Source organism: Aquarana catesbeiana, linkage group LG01 (assembly GCF_042186555.1).
Source record: "Aquarana catesbeiana isolate 2022-GZ linkage group LG01, ASM4218655v1, whole genome shotgun sequence".
Taxonomy (NCBI): domain Eukaryota; kingdom Metazoa; phylum Chordata; class Amphibia; order Anura; family Ranidae; genus Aquarana; species Aquarana catesbeiana.
Genome location: NC_133324.1, coordinates 850,769,278 through 850,789,783, shown reverse-complemented (window position 1 = coordinate 850,789,783; position 20,506 = coordinate 850,769,278).

Sequence of the window (20,506 nt, the reverse complement as noted above, 5' to 3'; positions counted from 1 at the left end):
CCCACTGTTGAAGAAAGGTTACCACATATACCTGGATAACTTTTATACCAGCCTGCCCCTTTTCAAACACCTATACCTCGCACAAACCCTGGCCTGTGGAACCTCCAGAAAGAATAGAAAGGGCTTCCCACAAGCCATAGTAAACAAGAAATTGTGAAGGGGAGAAAGAGCAACTTTTAGATGCAACGAACTGCTGGCCTTGAGGTGGAAGGATACCAGGAATGTGTACATGATGTCCACCATCCATGACGACACTACCGTTGAAGTTCAGAGAAGACGAGGTCCCATTGTAAAGCCAAAATGTGTACAAGATTACAATCTGTACTTGGGGGGGTGGATTTCAACGACCAAATGCTTCAGCCCTATTTAGCAATAAGGAGGTCCCGTTTCTGGTACAAGAAAGTAGCACTCTATTTAATTAATTTGGCCTTTTATAATGCCTACATAATTTACACCAAATCCACCGAAAGCCCTGCCCACTTCCTAAAATTCATTGAAGAAGTTGTCATGTCCCTCATCTACCATCAAAGACCCCCCCCCAGAAAACCTTCGCTCTGATGCTGTAAGCCGACTGCATGAACGCCACTTCCCGGACCACATTCCCCCATCTGAAGCAGGCCGAAGATGCCAAAAAAGATGTCGAGTATGCAGCAGTAAAGGATTTCAAAGAGATACCAGCTACCATTGTTCCCAGTGTCCCCTTGAACCCGGCCTTTGCATTGGTGAATGCTTCAGACTATATCACACATCCCTTAAATATTAGCCCATATTCCTAACCACTTCCCCATTTTCATGATCTGTGCTGACCATTTCCCATGCTTCCTCAAACAACCATTCCACTGCCTTCTATGTGAACTGACCCTGGCCTGTTTTTTGACTATGCCTCTGCCAACCGTTTGGACTGCTTACATGTGAACCGACCCTGGCCTGTTTTACGTACTACGCTTCTGCCTACTGTTTGGACTGCTTTCATGTGAACTGACCCTGGCCTGTTTTACCAACTATGCTTCTGCCTAATGTTTGGACTGCTTACATGTGAACTGACCATGGCCTGTTTTACCAACTACGCTTCTGCCTACCACTTGGACTGCTTGCACGTCATCTGACCCTGGCCTGTTTTATGGACTTTGCTTTTGCCTACCGCTTGGACTGATCTGTTGCCCTGCTACTGTAGGACACAGGGGTCTCACATGTGAGGTGCTCCAGAAATGTTTTTTCAGATGGAGAAAACAATTTTTTTTGTTGTCTCCGGGTTTCGTAATTTCCGGATTAGGGTCTGGAGTCCGGAGGCTTCATAGAGATTTGAGTGGGTCAAAGCCTCTACCCCTGTGCCCCTGTGCACAGGTCTTACCTGATTGCGGCCCTCAGCCTACTGCTGACTTACTGCCGCCATCCCCCTGCCTGCAGCATAAACTGACAACACCTCTGCCTGCTACCTGGACTATGGAAATAATTAGCTGTAGCAAGAGGCAGTATGTTTATGAAGGGCTGGAGAGCGGTACAATAATGAGTGCAGGGAGGTAACGGTGTACCAAGACCAATATTATGGCAGTGTTGGCTGTCTCTGCCTGGACAATTTCTATGGACAAATGCTTTGGCTGTGCTGACGATATCCTTGTGCTGACTATAGACAATATTCCTGCCTGCTGCCTGGATAATTACTATTGTTGCTAAGCACATCCCTGCCTGCTGCCTGCTGCCTGCTGCCTGCACCAATTCTCTCCTCTGGGGACACTACTAAAACCACAGGTAATACTTTTTTTTTACTCTTTCCTCAATAGAATTTATTTTGGAGTGTAATTTTTGGTATGTAAATACAATGTGTTAGAAATATAAGGGCCTTCAAAAATAATCGGTTGTCAGGAAATTAGATGTGTAATTTATGCTTGTAGAACGCCTGAAGGTGCTACTTCAATGGTGGGCCTCTGTATGTGGTCAGGCTGTGTAAAAGTCTGACACATGTGGTATCGCCATACTCAGGAGGAGTATCAGAATGTATTTTGGGGTGTCATTTTTGCTATGTACATGCTATGCGTTAGAAATATCTTAAAAATGGACAACTTTGTGGAAAAAAAATGCGTTTTCATTTTTTTTCCACATTTTCCAAAAACTTCTGGAAAAAAATGAACCGTTCAAAAGACTCATTATGCCTCATAGATTATACATTGGGGTGTCTGCTTTCCAAAATGGGGTCATTTTGTGGGCGTTTCCATTGTCCTGGGGCTTCAGGGCCTTCAAAACTGTAATAGGTGGTTGAGAAATGAGATGTGTAATTTATGCTTGTAGAACGCCTGAAGGTGCTACTTGCCTGGCAGGCCTCTATATGTGGCCAGGCTGTGTAAAAGTCTCACACATGTGGTATCGCCATACTCAGGAGGAGTAGCAGAATGTATTTTGGGGTGCCATTTTTGCTATGTACATGCTATGTGTTGGAAATATCTTAAAAATAGACAACTTTGTGGAAAAAAAATGTGTTTTCATTTTTTTTCCACATTTTTCAAAAACTTCTAGAAAAAAATTAACTGTTCAAAAGACTCATTATGCCTCATAGATTATACATTGGGGTGTCTGCTTTCCAAAATGGGGTCATTTTGTGGGCGTTTCCATTGCCCTGGGGCTCCAGGGCCTTCAAAACTGTAATAGGTGGTTGAGAAATGAGATGTGTAATTTATTCTCCTAGAATGCCTGAAGGTGCTACTTCTCTGGCGGGCCTCTGTATGTGGCCAGGCTGTGTAAAAGTCTGACACATGTGGTATCGCCATACTCAGGAGGAGTAGCAGAATGTATTTTGGAGTGTCATTGCAATGTGTTGGAAATATCTTAAAAATGGACAACTTTGTGGAAAAAAAAATGCGTTTTCATTTTTTTTCCACATTTTCCAAAAACTTCTGGAAAAAAATGAACCTTTCAAAACACTCATTATGCCTCATAGATTATACGTTGGGGTGTCTGCTTTCCAAAATGGGGTCTTTTTGTGGGTATTTGTACTTTCCTGGCTTGTTAGTGTCTCATGAAATTAGATAAGTCTTCAGTACATCAGGTGTGATCAGGTGTGATCAGGTGTGATAAATTTTCAATGATTTGCACCATAGCTTGTAGACTCTATAACTTTCACAAAAACCAAATAGTATACACTAATTATGGTTATTTTTACCAAAGATATGTAGTCGTGTAAATTTTGGCCAAAATTTATGAAGAAATATTACTAATTTGCAAATTTTTATGACAGAAACAAAGAAAAAGGCATTTTTTCACCAAATTTTCAGTCTTTTTTTATTTATAGCACAAAAAATAAAAAACCCACTAGTGATTAAATAACACCAAAAGAAAGCTCTATTTGTGTGAAAAAAAGGTCGCAAATTTCATTTGGGTACAGTGTTGCATGACTGAGTAATTGTCATTCAAAGTGTGAGAGCGCTGAAAGCTGAAAATTGGTCTGGGCAGGAAGGGGGTGAAAGTGCCCTGTAGGCAAGTGGTTAAAGGAATAATTCACTTTTTTTTTTCTTTTTACTTTAAGCATCATTAAAATCACTGCTCCCGAAAAAAGGCCGTTTTGAAAAGTTTTTTTTGCATTGATACATGTCCCCTGGGGCAGGACCCGGGTCCCCAAACCCTTTTTAGGACAATACCATGCAAATTAGCCTTTAAAATGAGCACTTTTAATTTTGAACGCTTGAGTCCCATAGACATCAATGGTGTTCTAATGTTTGTGCGACTTTTCGGTCCTTTCGCATGTTCTGGTGCGAACCGAACTGGGGGGTGTTCAGCTCATCCCTAATCCCTATATCTACAAAAATAGAGGGAAATGTTCAGACCAGGTGGTACATTGGTCATCAGTTCATAAATGCATTATTTTTCACTTCTTAAAGTCATATTAAACCTTTTTTTTTTAAAGAAAGTAGCAAACATGTTATACTAACCTGCCGTGTGCAATGGTTTTGCACAGAGTAGCCCCAATACTCTTCTTTTGGTGTACCCTGCTGGCACTTCTGCTTCCTCTCCCATTCTAAGTATCCCCCGAAGTCGGAAGAAGACTCCCGGAGCTGCCTAATAAATTACTTAAAGAACCTGTGTAGTGTGTTTTTTTATTGACACTTTTTTCCCTAGGTGAATGGGTAGGAATACGATGTACCCCATACTCATTCACATAGGGTGGGGGACCGAGATCTGGGGCCCCCTTTTTAAAGGGGGCTCCCGGATTCCGATAAGTCCCCCGCCCGCAGACCCCGACAACCAATGGCCAGGGTTGTCGGGAAGAGGCCCTTGTCCTCATCAACATGGGGACAAGGTGCTTTGGGGTGGGGGGCCCGCATGGCGCCCCCCTCCCCCAAAGCACCCACCCCCCATGTTGAGGGCATGCGGCCTGGTATGGTTCAGGGGGGGCGCTCACTCGTCCCCACCCCTTTTTCTGACTGGCTGGGCTGTGTGCTCGGATAAGGGTCTGGTATGGATTTTGGGGGCCCCCACGCCGTTTTTCAGCATAGGGGTTCCCCTTAAAATCTATACCAGGCCTAAGGGCTTGGTATGCCCCCAGAGGGGAAATCCCTCTCGAGCTTGCCGCAATAGGAAAATGTGTTTTTCCTATTGCAGCCAGCATGAGATGTACAGTACCCTGTCGCCAAGAACCAGCGTGATGGGTTCATGCTGGAAACATTCTCGCGGCTGCGTACTATAGTTTGTACCAAAGTACGAAGGTTTTGTGTACACATATATAAAAACCCAAAACAGAGTCAAAGCTGCGCTCAGATCTAAAGAAACAAAAAACAAATATAGGAGAGAGAAGCTGCCAGCACCTTAAAAAGTCCAGTATCTGACTCCTAAAAGTATGGTAAACAGCAAAGTGCAGCGCTAAAGATATATAAGTGACATAAAAAGAAATGAGGTTCCACCAAGTGACATCACATCAATCAGTAGATATAAATTAACAAAATCGGTCAGTGATAAACAAAGAACTTAAATCACAAATGCATGTGAAAAAAATGTATATGAAAAAGAGTCCAAAAAATATATAATGAGTCCACAGAGAAATAACAAGCACCCATCCAGGAAAGATGTGACAAAAAGTGCCAATAGATGATCCACCAAGGAGTGTATAAGTAGAATCTGCTTACCGGACGGCGATGACTGCTATTACGGCAGTCTCGCCCAGCATAGGGATTATGGTCTCCAAAAACCAAGGGTACAAAGCGGGACCAGTAGAGGAGAGAAGTAAGTAACAGGTTCATCTGTTCCCAGTAGTCCAGGGGGCTCCTAGTGTCTGGAATCGGCTTAATGCGTGGCTGTGTGTGTGAAGAATCCTCATCACGTCCTGTGGCCACCACGAAGGCATCTGTGTCTCAACCATGGGAGATAAACTCTATGTGGGAGTTCTCCATCTGACTTTTTTGCCGGAAAGTTTGTGCATTTGCACAGCCAACAAAAGTCCGATGGAGCATACACACGGTCAGATGTTGCTCCAAAACAGCTAATTTGCATGTTTGTTGTCAAAAAGTTTGATCGTGTGTATGGGTCTTAAGAGGGGTCAGGGGGATCCTGCAGCACAGAAGTTTTTGTTTTTACCTTACTGTAGCGAATGCAATGTAAAGGCAATGCCAATGGTGTTTCTGACTTTTCCTAAGGCTCATACTTTAATTTCTAAATTATGTAATGATCCTGATGTTTTCAAATGTAGTTGTGTGTTTGCCTTATTTTCATAGAAGAGTCTGGGACTTTTCACTCTTCTATAAGCTTTCTTAACCACTTCAATACTCGGCACTTAGACACCTTCCCATCCAGACCAATTTTTTTAGCTTTCAGCGCTGTCGCAATTTGAATGACAATTGCGCAGTCATGCTACAATGTACTCAAACAACTTTTTTATCATTTTGTTCCCACAAATAGAGCTTTCTTTTGGTGGTATTTGATCACCTCTGCGGCTTTTATTTTTTGCACAACAAATAAAAAAGACCGAAAATTTTGAAAGAAAACAAGTTTTTCTTAGTTTCTGTTAAAAATTTTTGTAAATAAGTAGGTTTTCTTCCTCAATGATGGGCACTGATATGGCTGCATTGATGGGCATGGATACAGCGGCACTGATGGGCACCGATGAGGTGGCACCAATGAGGTGGCACTGATGAGGTGGCACTGACGGGCACTGATGATGGGCACTGATAGGCGGCACTGATGGGTGGCACTGATGACACGGATTGGTGGCACTGATGCCCCTAAGGGTGGCATTGCTGGGCATCACTGCAATATAATGGTGACAATCAGTGCCCGTTTGTGGGCACTGATTGACACAGATTGGGCACTGACTGGGCACATTGGGCACATGTGGATGGCCATGGGGTACATACCTGGCCATCCACATGTTGCCCCATTCCCTGGTGGTCCTAGTGGCAATCCCTGGTGGTCCAGTGTGGTCATCTGAGGGGGGCTGCGCTGATAAACAATCAGCACAGATCCCCCTGTCAGGAGAATCATCGATCGGCTCTCCTCTACTCGTGTCTGTCAGATGCGAGTGAGGAAAAGCCAATCAATGGCTCTTCCTATTGACATCGTGATTAGCCATGATTGGACACAGCTGATTACGTGGTAAAGAGCCTCCACCAGAGATCAGACTGACACACTGCTCCACCGATCACCTCGATGCGAGCCCCCACGGGTGCGCGGCAGCATGTTATTCTGCTGGACGTCATATGATGCCCAGTCAGGATAACTGAACCACCGCCCCGGCCGTCATCTGCTATGGGCAGGGTGGGAAGTGGTTAATGTATTTCCTCCTATATCATCATTTAACAATAAGCTTTGTAGTTTTTTGTTTCCATTTCAAATCACTTTCATTAGTGCAGCTTCACTTCCTCTTTTCCCTTAACTTGAGTTTCCAATTGGAATACTTCCTATTAGTTGTCCCTAATAAAAGTTCTTGGCATATAAAATACTATTTCTAGAAGCTGGTTTTCTGTGCAATCTAATTGCAATCACATTTTGGGCTCTTTAACATAGTAAGATCCAGTAAGAAGTTATTGATGTGCATTTAATGTAGCATTAAATAATAAATTGTATAATCTGAAATTAAGAAGCCACAAAAAGTTCTCTAATTCTCCTTGGTTCATGACCACAAGATAAATATATATATTATCTATGCACCTGTGCTGACCCAACATGTGGCATGGGCACATTAACTCTTCCTCACAGGCAAAAAGTTCCTGTTCAAACCCCCCAACCCCCTCCAAGTACAGGTTCACATGCAATGGGGCACAAGTTGTCCCCAATTGCTACATCCTGCCACTGAAGGAACCTATTAAAAGTAAATGCATTATGCGTGAGGACATAAGAGAGCATATGTAGCATATAAGCCTATATGACAGCATATGTAGAATACATTGATTACATTTATACCAGTTGCTTTCCATTTCATCCAGAAATGTTTTGACTAGATGGAGGGCCTTCCCAAGACCCCAAAAACACTTGATTAACCCAACCAGAAGACCAAATATCTACAGAGTGGGTTGTCTTGCTAGCAATGCCAGTAAATTGATTGTCAATCACCCATGTTCACATGTAGAAAGATTATTATGCATTGACCATTTTGGACTGATATAAATAGATATAAAAGGCCTCCAAGTCAAACCATTCTGGGGATCCTTGTTTATTTAACAAGATTTTTTATTTAAAGCTAAGTTAAGTTGTTGGATTAGCTTACAGGTATACCACAATATACCCAGGTTCCACTAATAAGACCAACAAGATCAAAGGATGTTTTGCATTTACTTTTATGTTATTTGTGAAATATTGATGTCTCTCATATATTTACGGATGCACTAAAAAGTTTGATGCCTCCTTTTCCCTTTTGGGGCAATTTGGCAATGGAAAATATGCAAATCTTTTATCAGGAGACTTGGATAACCAAGAGAAAGCTGTAATGTGCAGCCGTGCAATGACATACATGTGTGGTATTTATTGTAAGGCACCATTAGCAGGATGTGGCTGAATCCTGAACTGCAAATTACATTTCTTGTGGAAGGACCCAGTAGGTGTTGATGGGGTAAAAGGACAGTGGGGAGTTTGGGTGTTTCATTACCTCTAATAGGAGGTAATGGCCATGTGGGTAATGGCAAGACAACATATCACAGGAGGACACCACAGGCCTGAGAAAGAGGGGTTCCTGTGTAGACCTGTTGGATGTTCCCCTGCAATTTACAGTATATTATACCATTTCAGTGACTGTGATATTAAATAGCTGTAATTCATTTAAATATGAGCCAGTCTGTTTTGTTTTTTTTGTCTTTTTTTTTACTGTTTGTGTCCGATATGCGTACTGATTTTATTTATTCTTTTTGTGCTAAAAAGTTATATATTTGTTTCTATATTTGCATTTGGTGTACAATTTATGAATGTAGGTAGTAACAAAAAACACCCTTTACAATTATTCTATACTAGTTTTGTAAGCCTTTATTGAGGATTTCTAGTTTTCTTAAATATGCTGCCTCTTTACAAAATATATCAGATTTATAAATCTTAATAAATTAATAATCACAATTAATATATATTTTTATACTGTTATTTGGCATTGCTATCCAATATACTAATGCCCTGTACACATGATCGGACTTTCTGGCAGACTAGGTCTGACAGTCTTCCCGACGGACTTTCGGCGGACTCTCCAAATGAATGGACTTGCCTACACACGACCGGATTTTCCGGCAGACTAGGTCCGCCGGTTTTCCCAACGGACTTTCGACGAAGTTACGGCAGACTTCCGAATGAACGGACTTGCCCACACACGGACTAAAGTCCGTTCATTTTGAACGTGATGAGGTACGACGGGACTAGAAGAGGATGTCAATCTCGCCGCTTTTATCGTCGAGATTGACACCTTGTGAGCCATTTATTTTAAGTGGAGCCCTTATCCGAGCACACAGCCCGGCCAGTCAGGAAAGGGGGTGGGGATGAGCGAGCGACCCCCCTCCTGAACCATACCAGGCCACATGCCCTCAACATGGGGAGGTGGGTGCTTTGGGGGAGGTCACCAGGTGATGTCACCCGGTGACCCCGCCCCTTATGACGGCACAATCCCGGGGCACCATGATGTGGCATTGATGCTATGTCTGGCATAATCGAATAATGGATGATGTCTTCCTGACTTGCCCCGCCCCACCTGGGAGAGTGCTCCCAGGTGGGGAGGGGCAAGTCCGATAGGAACTGGGTCCGGCGGGTTTCCGGTGGAAAGATTTGAAACATGTTTCAAATCTAAAGTCCGTCGGATTTTCGACTGAAAAGGTCCGTTGGAAGTCCGATGAAGCCCACACGCGGTTGGATTGTCCGCTGGACTTGCCTGAGCCTGAGTAGTCAGAACTTCTTATTTTCATACTTGTTCTGAATCACTACCTTGTATTGAAGCCAGAGGAAAAGCATGGAGTGTTATCACTATGATGCTACCACTTTCAATATATATTTCTCAACTATAAGTTTGTTTAATTGTGCTGAGGGGGAGATTTACTAAAAATGGTAAACACAGAATCTGGTGCAGCTGTGTATAGTAACCAATCATATTCTAACTTCAGCTTGTTCAATTAAGCTTTGACAACAAGCCCCTGTTCACACCGGTGAGACTTGTCATGCGATTCAAAGTTGCACCTTATTGTCGGTAATGGAACTGTTAAAAATGGTGCAACGCCGACTTTATGGTGCCGCACCGATTTGAAAAAGTAGTTCCTACACTACTTTTGGCAATTTCAGGTGTGACTTGCATAGACATCTGTGCATGAAGTCGCACAGATGTCAGCCTAGTCACACCTGAAGTTGCACTGAAATGCAATTTTGAAATTGTTCAATTTTAAGTGGTCGCACAACTTCAAAGCCGCATTTAGTGTGAACCTAGAATTAATCCTCGAATTGGATTGGTTAATATGCACAGCTGCACCATATTTTTTGTGCACCAGTCTTAGTAAATCTCCCTCTGAGCATTTTATGGGTACATATGTATGTGGTCTGCAGGTCTGGTGGTCTGGTAAACCCTTAGAAACTCCTGTTCTTTGAAGAACAACATTTCAGAGATGATAGTTGTCTTACTTTTCAATTTTCTAAATCTATACACTGAGCACATTTTTTTACTCTAACCTAAAATAAAAGCATAGATGTAAGTAACATATTAGAAAATGTGTAAATCCAATGAATGTAAATGAACAAAAATCCGACATTTCAAATATGCCTCGAGCCAGTTGTGACTTATCCAGGGAAGTTTTGAAAAGAACCTTGATGTATTTGACCTTTTCTTTTTTTTTCTAGGTTTGATTTGCCCTTCATTTTTATATATTCAGCAATTTTGTCATTGAATTCACAACTACAATTATTTCTGAAGAATTTAGAAAATGTATTTTATTTTATTTTTAATTACAGATGTGGCTTGTCTGAATTTGACTGTATTTTTTTTTAATTATCCTGTATATAATACTTTAGTCATACATGAGGCTAAATGGTAGAATTGCAACATCTAGAATCGTATTTGCAAAGTTTGAATTTTTACTGCAAGACATTAATAAATAAAATCATACTTAGGCTAAAACTGAACATCTTGGAACAAAGTCATGCTGCGTTTATAGAAAAACTTGTACTGTAGGATCTCAACAGAAGTCCATTTAACAGAAGCACAACATGCCGTAGAACATCTTGACTTATTTGGAAGACATCCATCATTAGACATAAATGAAATGTAGACTGCAATATACATATGCATATGCTAAGTGATTACATATTTTAATTAGCCACAGACCATCTGGCCCCAATATTTAACCAAAATTTTACCTGCCTGTGCAATTAAAATATTTTTTACTTTTATCTATATATTTGCACATGGCTTGAGAAGTGTTAAATAATACATTTATTGAATTAAGATTGTATTCGGTGCAATTTTGCATTACGTTTTACAATAATAAGTCAGACTGTGGGATTCTGTAAAAATGTAGGTTTAGTCATCTGTATTTTGAGTCAAAATTATACATATATTGAAAAGATAACCTGCACAGTAATCTTCACGATAAAAGGATCTACGAATTCAATTGAGTATATGGCTAAGAAAAAAGAAAGATAATAAGGAAAAAATAAGGTATATGTTTGTATCCCTGGAAAAGTGGGTTAATTGCTAGTATTTTGTATAATGAGATATTCAGTTGATGATTTATTTCTTTTTATCAATGGGGCAAAAAATAACTTATGAGAAGTGTTTTGTAGTATCTCAAAACAATAATGAATGCTCAGTCATCCTTGCAAAGTATGGGTCAGTTGTTGAGCTGGCATCATGAATACAATGACACAGACTTCCCCAGTTTCACGGTTGCCAACTATATGTAAATTCACAGATGTTTCTGAAAATAAATACATTTTGCAACTGAATGTAAATTTCCATTTTGTACATAGAATGTCCATAATAATAGTGTAAAGCACAGTGTAGCAACCAATAATGCTGCTCATCTAAGTAAGAGGGAGGGACTGCTGATGAGTTGCTATGCCTACCTTTGGAGGTGTGCATCTTCACTGGTCTTGCGATTCGATTTGATTATGAATATCTGGTCAACGATTCAATATGATTTGATTCCGTGATGCATCGTGATGCATCATGAAGCATCATGATTACTGACGATGGTTTCCATCCAAAAAAATTAAATTTAGAAGAATTGCATTTTTTAATATTATCTGCTTTATAAAAAAAGGACACTCCCTGCATGTAGCAGGACAAGGACATGGAAGAGTCCAGGATATGAGGGAGGGGTAGGAACTGAAGGATGGAAGAATGCATGCATAAAGAAGAAAGGATGGAAGAGTCTGGGGATGGAGGAATCCATGGATAGAGAATGGAAGGCTGGAGGAGTCTGGAGATAGAAACTGAAGGATGGAAAGAATGGGGATGGAGGAATCCATGGGTAGAGAATGGAAGGCTGGAGGAGTCTGGAGATAGAAAACGAAGGATGGAAGAGTCTGGGAATGAAGATGGAGGAATCCATAGATAGGAACAGAGGGATGGAAAAGTCTGGGGATGTGACAGCCCGGCCTACCTCTCGCCTCTCTCATCCTGGCTGATGTTAGTGGGGGATTATCAGCCCCGCCAGCTGACTGTAGCTGTCAGATCAGAAGAGAGGCAGGCTGGGCAGTCACATGAGTGCCAAGGGGCACTCTGAGAAATGCGTTATGTAGCTACATATTTTTTAAAAAGCAGTGGGGCACTTAATGTACTGTAACACAGGATTAATTAACTCACAGTTATTTTACCACCTGTAAGTACAGTACGCTGGGAGCACTCTCCCGGGTGGGGCGGGGCAAGTCAGGAAGACATCATCCATTAATTGATTATGCCAGACATAGCATTGATGCCGCATCATGGACTACTGAATTGCGATGCATCGATGCTACAATTATATTCAACACCTTTGCCTACAGCCACCTATTTAACCAGTTCCCGATCGGCTCAACCGATATACATTGGCAAAATAGCACCACTGCGTGAAACCCCATACCCGTACGGTGCTCGTGTCCGCAGGCAGGATGTGTGCGCACTCCCCACCATGCCCGCAATGATCGGGTTCATTCCAGAACCAATTAGTCTTCAGATCTAGGCCAATGATTTCTGGTCTGGACGTGCTGATCAGTTATGACGAATGAAATGCTTCCCCTGCCTGTAAGTGTAAACACAGGCAGGGGAAGTGATGTCATCTCCCGTCCTGGAATCCTTTTCGGTTCCAGTGAGAGGAGAGAGTACATCTAACCATGAGTTGCACCAACTCTACACTAAGACGAGTACACGTAAGCACGCATTTCACCCCCCAACCCCCCCCCCAGTTAACCCCTTCACTCCCTGTCACTGTGTCACCAAGTGCAGTTTTCAGATTTTTTTCACTGATCACTGCATTGGTGTCACTTGTGACTCTAATCAATGTTAGGACAGTTAGTAGTAGGCCCAGGTAGCTTTAGGGTACCCCCCTAAACCCCGTAATAAAGATTTAACTCCCTGATTGCCCCCCAGTTAACCATTTCACCCCCTGTCACCATTGTCACTAATATAGTGTACAGATCTATATTCTGATCGACGTATTATTGTCACGGGTTAGCCAGTTAGTTGGTTCATTTTTATAGCATCAGGGTACCCCCATATTTTACCTAATAAAGGTTTTAACCTCCTGATACCCCCTAGTTAACCCTTTCACCCCCTGTCACCAGTGATCATCACATTAGTGTCATGGGTGACGCTGGTTAGTTAGTTTGTTTTTTATTGCGTCAGGGTACCCACCATATATTACCCAATAAAGGTTTAACCCCCTGATCACCCGGCGGGAGACATCAGTTAGGTTTTGTCAGTTAGGGTCAGCATCAGTCCCAGGCAGCATCATATTAGTGCCAGTAGCGCTAACACCCATGCATGCACCATACACCTCCCTTACTAGTATAGTGTTTGAACGGATAAATATCTTTGATCTGATCAGATCTATGCTAGCGTCCCCAGTCATTTAGGGTTCCCAAAAATGCAGCATTAGCGGGATCAGCCCAGATACCTGCTAGCACCTGCATTTAGCCCCTCTGCCCAGCCCAGCCCATCCAAGTGCAGTATCAGTCGATCATTGTCACTTACAAAACACAACACACATAACTGCAGCATTCGCAGAGTCAGGCCTGCTCCCTGTGAATACTAACAGTTTTTTTGGTAGTGATGGAAGCAGGCTCTGACAATCAGGTGCTCTTTTTGCCTGTGAGTTGCACTAGTTGTACCTATAGAGTTAGAGGCCAAAATGTCCAATCAGAGGTACACTAGTGAAGAGGCCTACATGTTGCTGAGTATGACAGATGAGAGCGAAGGTGAAGCCACCTCACTGGCAGATTCAGGCTCAGTATATGAACCGGTAGACAGCAGCAGCACCCTGACAGATAGCTCTGATGATGGAGTAGTAGTACTTGCTAAAGCTAGGCATACTCGACCCTGTTCTTCTGTTGTTGAAGTGCAAGAACCACAGGGCTCTAGTATGGAACAGAGAGCCAGTACTTGTGTCGCTCATCCTTCTGGTGAACTGGCAAGCACCAGCAGCCTAGTACATGGTCATACATACAGCACTGCAGTATCAAGTGGTGACGTGGTGAGTCTCATAAGTACAGTTCAAGCTGGTGTGGTGGCTTGCACAAATATTGTCCCGTAGCCACCAAGAAGACAAAGACAGGCCCGTCGAGCCTATAGTGTCCTTCCTGCAGAATATGCCAACCCAGATTGGGAGCCCACCACTTCTGCAGCACCCGTACCTCCCCCATTCAATGGCCAACCTGGAATTCAGGTGGAAACAGTTGATTTTATGTCACTTGATTTTTATTCGCTGTTTTCCACAGAAGATCTCTATAGATCTATTGTGGACCAAAGCAATTTGTATGCTGGTCAATTCATCATTGCTAATTCCCAGTTGACCCTTGCCAGAGATTGGAAACCTATAACTAAAACAAGTGAGTTGCGGTCATATTGGTCCACTGACCCAATTCACCATATGCCCATGTTCTCTGCTTCCATGACCAGGACACGATACAAGCAGATCTTGCGGTTCATGTATTTCAATGACAATGAACTCTGTCATCCTCTGGGTCACTGTCAGGAAAGGTCTCCTCCACTGGTGATATCGATCATTTGGCATGCAGTACTGAGGTCCACCAGCAGGTGTCTCCTGGCAGTTCGGAGATGTCAGAAGAGCTCTTTCCTGCAAGTATTCTATCACCTTTGGGCCGCAGTACTGGCATCCAGCAGCGGAGGAATCCTGGCAGTATGGAGCAGGTATTCCCCTCTGCAGACAGGTGTCACCTGACTTTAATTAGCAGAACTGTAGTATAAATACCCGGCAATTGCACACTTATGTTGCCCTGGTATTGTTCCTTGAGCCCTGACCTGATTCCTGATTCCTGATTCCTGATTCCTGATTCCTGATTCCTGATTCCTGATTCCTGATTCCTGTCCGTTACCTGAACCCTGGACCCTGGACTCTGAGCCTTGTACCTGACCCGTCCCTCCTGTGATCCGTCCATCCTCTCTTGTCCTGTTTATGTCCCTTCCCAGCTACTGATTCCCTGTTTATGACCCCGGCCTGGCTTGACTACGATTCTGGTACTCCCTCTTGCTACATATGCTGGTTGGTTTTATATCACTGATTGTTTGGTTGTTCACTCTGTATTGGTGGTGTGTTCACATATGCATTTTCCTTAATAAACTTACTTTCACCTATTTATGTCTGGTTCACTCTGTCGCAGTCACACAGTTCTGGTCACATCTGGTTTATGACAGTATACCAGGGTGATCCCTGACCAGAAGTGGCTGCACAGGGGAACCATTTTGATTCAGTTGGTTGCAAACATTAATGCTGATGAGGTTATTTATTTTTCTCTGCTGGCATCTGAAAGTAGTGAGTATTGCCGCCAGGCTTTGAAAGGATGATCTAGTGATCAGTTGTTTGCCACTATCCATTTGGCTCACTCCCTGGTCGATCAGGGTTATATATTGTTTGGGGAGGTGCAGCCTTTGATCAAGATCTGTACTGAGCTGGCCCTGCCCTGTATTCCAGAGGGCCGTGATGATTTTACTCCTCCTTTTGATATGAATCAGGTTGTATCCCTAGTATGGCTTTTTGAAGATGATCCAGCCGATTTTTGTGAGCACTATTCAGCCTGTTCCCCACAGGTGATTGCAGAGTGCATTGTGTCTGCTCAGTCTTTTGTTAGACAGGGAGATTTAATAGCACAGTTTGTACAACCTATACTTTCAGCATGGTCTGACATGGTGCAAGCAGCTCCAGCCAAACAAACCACCTCTGCCACCAAACACCAGCCTACCCAAATGTATGTTTCCCCATCACCCATGTCAACCGCAGTTGCAGCTCAGTATACGCTGCTGCCAACCAAATACTCATATCCAGTCTCTGCTCCCTGTACCTATCCTGCATTCAACCCACCTGCCTCTTCTCAGCTGCCTACAAAACCACAGGAACTTCCCCCAGCTACTGTTACCTCTTCTCTACCATATCCCAATCCTCCTTTCCAACCTGCTGCACCCCTCACCTACAGAGCTTCAGTGGCTAAGCCAAAGAAAAAACGAACGTTTTTTCCAACCAAGATGATCCTGCCAGTAACCCAACCTGCCTCCGCACCAGCTAATCCAACCCAGTCTGACATCTCGGTGCCTGCTTTCCAGCCTGATGTCTCAGTGCCTGCCTTCCTGCCTGATGTCTTGGTGCCTCCCTTCCAGCCTGATGTCTCGGTGCCTGCCTTCCAGCCTGATGTATCGGTGCCTGCTTTCCAGCTTGATGTCTCCACTTTCCAGTCTGATGTCTTGGTGCTTGCCTTCCAGCCTGACGTGCCTACCTTCCAGTCAGATGTGTCCGCCTTGCAGCCTGATGTCTCAGTGCCTGCCTTCCAGCCTGATGTATCGGTGCCTGCCTTCCAGCCTGATGTATCAGTGCTTGCTGCCCAGCCAGAAGTGCCCGTGCCTGCTGCCCAGCCGGAAGTGCCCATGCCTGCTGCCCAGCTTGAAGTGTCCGTGCCTGCTGCCCAGCTTGAAGTGCCCGTGCCTTCTGCCCAGCTTGAAGTGCCTGTGCCTGCTGCCCAGCTTGAAGTGCCCATGCCTGCTGCCCAACTTGAAGTGCCCATGCCTGCTGCCCAGCTTGAAGTGCCCGTGCCTACTGCCCAGCCGGAAGTGCCTGTGCCTGCTGCCCAGCCGGAAGTGTTCCTGTCTGCTGCCCAGCCGGAAGTGTTCCTGTCTTCTGCCCAGCCGGAAGTGCCCATGCCTGCTGCCCAGCCGGAAGTGCCCGTGCCTGCTGCCCAGCCAGAAGTGCCCATGCCTGCTGCCCAGCCGGAAGTGTTTCTGTCTGCTGCCCAGCCGGAAGTGCCCATGCCTGCTGCCCAGCTGGAAGTGCCCGTGCCTGCTGCCCAGCTGGAAGTGCCCATGCCTGCTGCCCAGCCGGGAGTGCCCATGCCTGCTTCCCAGCTGGAAGTGCCCGTGCCCGCTGCCCAGCTTGATGTACCTGCTCTCCAGCCTGATGAGCCTGCTTTCCAGCCGGAAGTGCCCGTGTCTGCTGCCCAGCCAGAAGTGCCCGTGCCTGCTGCCCAGCCTGGAGTGTTCCTGTCCGCTGCCCAGCCTGGAGTGTTCCTGTCCGCTGCCCAGCCTGGAGTGTTCCTGTCCGCTGCCCAGCCTGGAGTGTTCCTGTCCGCTGCCCAGCCTGGAGTGTTCCTGTCCGCTGCCCAGCCTGGAGTGTTCCTGTCCGCTGCCCAGCCTGGAGTGTTCCTGTCCGCTGCCCAACCTGGAGTGTTCCTGTCCGCTGCCCAGCTTGAGGTGCCCACTGCCTGGCCGGACACCATGGACTTTCCCCAGCAACAGCTAGTTGGAGTGTCCGGAGGTCGCTCCTTCGAGGGGGGTACTGTCAGGAAAGGTCTCCTCCACTGGTGATATTGATCATTTGGCATGCAGTACTGAGGTCCACCAACAGGTGTCTCCTGGCAGTTCGGAGCTGTCAGAAGAGCTCTTTCCTGCAAGTATTCTATCACCTTTGGGCCGCAGTACTGGCGTCCACCAGCGGAGGAATCCTGGCAGTATGGAGCAGGTATTCGCCTCTGCAGACAGGTGTCACCTGACTTTAATTAGCAGAACTGTAGTATAAATACCCGGCAATTGCACACTTATGTTGCCCTGGTATTGTTCCTTGAGCCCTGACCTGATTCCTGATTCCTGGAACCTGTTTATCCTGTTTCCTGTCTATTACCTGAACCCTGGACCCTGGACTCTGAGCCTTGCACCTGACTCGTCCCTCCTGTGATCCATCCATCCTCTCTTGTCCTGTTTATCTCCCTTCCCAGCTACTAATTCCCTGTTTATGACCCTGGCCTGGCTTGACTACGATTCTGGTACTCCCTCTTGCTACATATGCTGGTTGGTTTTATATCACTGATTGTTTGGTTGTTCACTCTGTATTGGCGGTGTGTTCACATATGCATTTTCCTTAATAAACTTACTTTCATCTATTTATGTCTGGTTCACTCTGTCACAGTCACACAGTTCTGGTCACATCTGGTTTATGACAGTCACCCTGGATACGATCGGCTCCACAAAATTCGGCCCCTCGTAAACTACTTCAACCAACAGTTCGCTGCCTTGTTTACTCCTAATCAAGTTGTCTGCATTGATGAGTCCCTGATTAAGTTTTCTGGCCGCTTGTCTTTCAAACAGTATCTTCCCAGCAAGCGGCCAGAAAACTTAATATGGGGTCTAGATGTATAAGCTCTATGACAGGACAACATACTATACATATAGTTTTAAGGTTTATGGGGGAAGACATAGTCATGTGGAGACCTAGAACTGCCCAGACTACATAGGGAGCACTGGCAAGATTGTTTGGGACTTGGTGTCACCCTTATTTGGAAAGTGGTACCACTTGTACGTGGACAATTATTACACGAGCATGCCACTTTTTAGTCACTTTTTTGATCATGGAATTGGCACATGTGGCACTGTGTGATCTAATCGTTAGGGCTTCCCCCAACGGCTTGTAGAATCCCAACTTAGATTGGGGAAGAGAGCCTGCTTGAAGTGTAATAATTTGCTCGCAGTGAAGTGGAGGGATAATCGGAATGTTTTCATTCTGTCCTCCCTTTACTCAGATATGACAGTCCAAATTCCAACAGCGACTGGTGTTGTTGAGAAACCCCTCTATGTCCATGAATACAACCTTAATATGGGAGGGGTGGACCTCAATGACCAGTTGATGGCGCCGTACTTAATTGCCTGTAAGGCCAGAGGCTAGTACGAAAAGGTGTCTGTATTCCTATTTCAATTGGCTCTGCTGAACGCTTATGTGCTATACAAAGCGTCAGGACGAACTGGATCCTTCCTTAAATTCTAGGAAGAGATAATCACAGCCTTTCTGTTTCCAGACAGTGCTATGACTCAACTTCACAATCCAAATGTAGTGAGCTGGTTGCATGAGAGGCATTTTCCGTATGTCCTCCATGGTACACCTACCCATAAATTACCCCAACCTGGTCTTTGCATCTGTGAATGTTTTGAACGCTACTATACACTAGTGGAGTATTAGTGTAGGGTACAGCACTGCACAGTCCAGGGCACACTTTCATAGGGTCTCCAAAGATACCATCGCATTTTGAGAGACCCGAACCTGGAACTGTTACAGTTACAAATAAAAGTGTAAAAAAAAAAACAAAAAGTAAAAAAAAAATATATAAAATAAAAAAGCCAAAAATAGTTGTTGTTTTATTGTTCTTTTTCTATTCTCTCTTTATTGTTCTCTCTCTATTGTTCTGCTCTTTTTTACTGAATCTACAATACAATGTTATATTGTTACTATGTTTGATCACATTTGCTTTTCAGGTATATAATTCTTTAATACTTTACTGTATACTGTGTTTTATTGTTAACCATTATTTTCTTTTCAGGTACGCTGTTCAACTGCAGCACTGATTTATTCATCTTGACAGCAACAGCGTTTGCTCTCACAATACGTAAATCAGTGTCTTACAGTGACTCCAACACTGTAAGAGATGATTTTACCACCACAGTTAAAAAAAAGAGGATATATGCCGAAAGATGGGGGTAGGGGTGGAGGGGAGATTTGCCCCTAACATTAGGGATGGATTGCCACCATGCTTCAGCATATATTTTTTACTCTTTTTTTGGCACAGATTGTTGTTGTTTTATTGAGTTAATGTTTTATTGTTACCATTATTTGCTTTTCAGGTACGCCATTCTGCTGCAGCACTGATTTATTTATCTTGATAGCAACAGCATTTGCTATCACGATACATATATCAGCAACTCCAGTGCTGTAGGAGGTGATTTCACCACCACAGTTAACAAAAGAAAACGGTGCATGTATGCCCATCATTAGAAGTGGATGGATGCAGGGTGGTATTCTAATGGTGGGCATACCCATCGATCAATCTCCTTTTTCGTTTAGCCCACAGCCTGCATAAAAAAAAATTACATTACAATATATGCCCAACAAGGACCAACAACGTACTGGTATGTTGCTGGACTTTGAATGGTTATACCAGAATGATGCCTGCAGGTTTAGGTATCATCTTGGTATCATTCTTTTCAGCCAGCAGTTGGCTTTCATGTAAAAGCAATCCTAGCAGCTAATGAGCTGCTAGACTGCTTTTACAAGCAATGGGAGGGAATGTCCCCCCTCCCACCATCTTCCATGGTTTTCTCGGGCTCTCCTGTCCCACCGGGGAACCTGAAAATGCAGCCGTTGGTTCTGCCAGCTGACCATAGAGCTGATCGAAGACCAGAATGACTCCAATCATCTATATGGCCTAAGAAACTGGAAGCTACAAGCATTTCATGACTTTGGTTTCGCCAGATATAAACAGCACATTGGGAAATTGGGAAAGCATCTTATCACACCGATTTTGGTGTGGTCAGATACTTTGGGAGAAGAGGAGAAATCTAGAGTCTAATAGACCACAATTTTTTCAAAAAAGAGTACCTGCCACTACCTATTGC